This window comes from Octodon degus, unplaced genomic scaffold, assembly GCF_000260255.1.
Source record: "Octodon degus isolate 3935 unplaced genomic scaffold, OctDeg1.0 scaffold00043, whole genome shotgun sequence".
Lineage (NCBI taxonomy): Eukaryota > Metazoa > Chordata > Mammalia > Rodentia > Octodontidae > Octodon > Octodon degus.
In genome coordinates this window covers 332,927-337,727 of record NW_004524619.1, presented here as the reverse complement: position 1 = coordinate 337,727, position 4,801 = coordinate 332,927, and positions in this window count along the sequence as shown.

Genomic DNA, 4,801 nt, shown 5'->3' with positions numbered 1-4,801 from the left:
AGCTGGGGATCGAACTGCGGTCCCACAAGCCTGACTGGGTTTGCCCAGGCAGGTACTTAAACAACTGAGCTAACTGGCAAGCCCCGACCTTTCAAATTATTACTCTACTACCTTTTGACTGTAGTAGGATATAGGGAGCTTTCCAGATAAAAGATAATTACCTTTTACACTATGAAAGACATGAAATAGCCAGAGAATGTCTTGCTGAGTATGTGGGTTTTTCTACTTACCTGGGAGAAAGTGAAACAGTAATATCCCCTGCTTTGGATGCTTTCTAATAGCTAATTCTTTTTCACAAATGCCACTTATGGTTATGGTTGCTTGTTGTTTATGTATGTGGTACAGGGTCTTATTATGCAGCTCAGACTCATAGTGATCCTCCTGTTTTCAGCCTCCCCAGCACTGGGATTACAGATGTGCACCATGTAATCTGGGCACCATGACGCCCAGTCTTGGTGTCCTGCTTTGTGCTCCTGGGACTGGGATGGCATGGCATGTGGTACCAGGGATTGAACCCGGGGCTTTGCACTTGTCTAGCAGGTGCTTTGACCACTGACCTTATGGTTATGCTTTATTTGATTTTTTATTTAATTCTGTCTTTTCCTATAGGAATTTCTATTTTCCACATCTGATCTGACATCTGTCCTACTCCTTTTTATCTTTCAGTTAATTTCTTTTGTCCCACCATATTATACTGCCCCTGTCTGATTTCTGTAGGCTACTTCTATTGAATATTGTTTTCAGATACTATGTAAGTGGGTGAACAACGGAATTCCATTTTTTTTTCATAACTCAAATCCTCCTTTACCACTGACAGTAACTACTTACCATTATGTGTCTCCTTCATAAAATCTATTTTAAGCTTTGGCATCTAAGTAAAAGAAAAATCATCCTAGGAAATATAAGGAAGTGAATAAGTCAATTATTTATTTCCAGTCATAAATGACTACAAGTGAGAAAAGAAAAAATGAAAAGTGGGGAAATTAAAAATGTCACTTTTCTTTTCTCATATGCCTCTATATGTACATCACTACGGGACTTTCTTTTTTTATTTTGATTACATTTAATTCAGTGGGCATGTCTCTGAAGGATGGGCATCCTCTCAGTGTTGAACAAAGCTGACAGATACTTTTGGACTTGGGATTATATTAGTTTTGTAGTGCTACTATAACAGATTTCAACAATCTAGACAGCTTAAACAGCAGAAACTTATTTTTCACACAGTTCTGGAGGTTATAAATCTGGGGTCAGGTGTGTGTTTGGTTGGTTCCTGCTGAGGGCTGTGAGAATCTGTTTCTTGTCACTCCCCCAGCCATTGGTGATTTGTTTGAGGTGCTTGGCTTTCTTGTCTTGCAGACGCATCAGCCCACTGCTCTCTTCTTCTTCACCTAGTTTTCTCCCTGTGGATATGCCTCTCTCTACACACAAATTTCTCACTATTTGGAAACCAGTCATATTGGACCAGAGTTCACCTCAATGACTTCACCTTACTTTGATCATCAGCAAAGCCCCTATTTCTATGGTAAGTCGCATTCACAGGTACAAGTGGCTAGGACTTCAGGGTCCTTTGGGAGGACACAGGACACCCCACAGCAGAGAGGAATATCAGATTAGCAAACATCAAGCAACACATTTCAGTTTGAATTAACAACAATCTTCTCCTACTTGTGTTTCAGTCAAGTAGTAACCAATTAGGGACTTGTTTTCATCAGCTTTTCTTTACTATAACCAAACATCAACAGAAAGCGAAACTGAAATCTGAAAATTCAGTAGATATCATTGTGAAAGGGAAAGAAACTGCTCAAAAGGAAACAACAACTAGGATGAAGGAAAGAGGGTGGGGAAGAAAGAAGGAAGGGAAGGAATATGTATACAATAGCTAAGAAAATTATACTACTGATTTCTTGAAAGGAACAGTTAATGCTTCATTTTTTAAAAATTTTGACCAATATTTCAGGCTTTTCTCTGGCAATCTTAACAATTACTTTGAAGATAACAATATATCAACTATTGTTGATTTTTTTTGTCATCTTGTTTAGAAATTTGGTATTGTTTTTATGCTTTTTAAATTTTTATTCTCTTTGAAGCACCCATCTCTGACAAAAATAAACCAAAAAAAGGGAATACAAATGAAGGACCATTTTGTATCTGTATATACAAAATAGGATAAATATACAGCTATTTTCTCTTAATTCAATGAGAAGATTTGTACTAATAGTATTTGGACAGGATATCATGTCTGCATCTAGTACTATGAATAATCATTAAGAAGACAACAATATGTAATGTATTAATTATTGAAACTATCCTATTAATTGGTTTTGAAGCTGTCTCATTGCTGTTTGTTTCTAAGTAAAATTAATTAAAAAATTAGAAGAGAAAAGATTTACTGGGGTCAGAGTTTTAGAGGTTTCAGTCCACAGTCAGCTGGCTTCAGTACTTTTGGGCCTGTGATGAGATAATATTTGATGGTTCTGAAGTGCACAATGGCATAAACTGCTACCTCAAGGCACTTGAATGCAAAGAGAGGGCAAGAGGATGAGCCTGGGCCCTACATGTACCTGAAGGGGGCACCCTGCAGACCCAACTTCCTCCCACTAGACTGTATCTCTTCAAGGTTCTATTACTTCTCGATAGCAACTAAAGACTAAGCCTGTGATACATGAGCTGTTTGAGCATGCGTGTTTCTATAGTGAAAGGCTATTTGGACCTTTAAGAAACACTTCTGGTCCAGTGTATAGCATTGTAAATGAGCAATTGCTGATGACTGTTAGCCTGATTTTTCAGTATAAAGATTACTACTATTATTTTTTAAATAATTTTATTGAGAAACAAATAGCAATGTGTTGACAGGATATCATGTCTGCATCTTGTACAATGAATAACCAGGAAGACAACAATATGCAATGCATTAATTATTGAAACTGTGCTAGTAATCTGTTTTGAAACTGTCATTGCTATTTGTTTCTCGATAAGATTACTACTATTATTTTATATATTCTTTGATGTCTTATTAGGCTTAATTTTGAAGTCTATAAAGGCTTACTTTCTCTGCAAATTAAGTTAGCTCTTATGTTTTTCCCAGAGGAATTACAAGAGACAGGCTTTTGTTGTTTTCCTAAACTCAGCATCATTTTAGACCTCATCCATAGGGGATTATGGTCAGGAGGAACAGTTCTCTGTTAACCTCAATCAAATTAGAAAGAACTAATAGAAAACATAATGATATCATTTCTACTTTTAAACATTCAGCAGAATGATAAAAACAGCCATCAGTGATGAGTACACAGGACTTTAATGACTGAACCAACATGCAATGTTCTGCATACATTCATGAATACACAAATATATTTATTCAACTGGCATTGGTCAACCCAAACTGAGAGGAAAATGTCTACTCACTTGTAGCTCTGGTATCCATTAAAAGTAATAATAGAAATCCTCAAAATATTCATCTCTTCTGCACTACTTTTCTATTTCTGTTTTGAAATGGATTCTTTCAAATATTTACTTTTCCTGGTGCTAGAATTTTTGCAGAGTGGGGTGCTGGGACACATGCCAGGCAGGCACAGTGCCCTTGAGCTACATCCCTGGCCCCTGGTGCTAGGCATTGAACCAAGGCCTTGTTCATGCTAAGCATGCTCCTTACCACTGAGACACTGCTCAGCTCCAATATAGATTTTCTACTTTTATTCTGAAGTTTCATCCTATTAGATCCTGCTATTTAAAAATCACTGAAGTTTTAAGTGTTGTGCAATGAATGACCAATGAGTGACAAGTGAATAAGTGGGTGGACACAGATTGATTTTCCTAAAAATTGTAGTTTTTCAGCCAAACTGTAAATTCTCATTATTTCCCATGATCACATTAACTTTAGGCCCAACATTCCTAACTAAATAAATTGCCCTGATATTTATAGGAATACTAATTGTACTTTAAGCCAAATCTACAAACAGTTTGCATACTACATTATGGAGCATATTCTGCTATCAAATTTAAATCTTTTTTTTTCTTCTTATTCCCATTTGAAATTTTTCTTTTTTTTTTCTACAGTTTTATTGATAAACATATAGCAATGAGACAGTTTCAAATCAAATCGGAAGTACAGTTTCAACAAATAATACACTGCATATATTCTTCTTAGTGGTTAATTGCTGTACAAGATGCGGACTTGTGATCCTATTTACAAACACCATTAGAACAAATCATTCCAGTCATTAAGACAATGCAACTATATATCTACCCCAACCACTTTGAATACACAGATACAGAATGGACATTCATCGGTGTACCCCATTTTTCCTAAGTTCCGTTACTGAATATTATAGCTGTGTAAACTCAGCAAAATATTCTAAAAGAGTCCAGTAGCCCATAATAGCATTGGGTCTTCTGTTTAACTGGCAATGTCAGAAATTATTGACCTGAGTCCCCCACAGCTTAACTTAACAGCCAAATTTAAATCTTAACATCAAAGTTCCTTTAATATTAAAATATATCTGTGGCCTAAAATCAGACACTTGGATATGTGGGCCTTCATCATCTTTATATAAAAAGTATTATGCTATTTACCCAGTTTCCACAGGATTAGGACTGAGAAGATAATAGGAACCTGGAAAAATCAGAGGTCTAGTTGCAAAGTTCCCTCTCTATTCCACAGAAAGATAGGCAGACACAACTCCATCATCTGAGGCCATACCGAGTCTGGAATATTAAATGCAGTCATTAGAAGGGTTCTGTCTCCAGTGGCAGAAAAATAGTCATTGACATTTGGAAAGATCACCTCCTTTTCAGCATTTCTTTA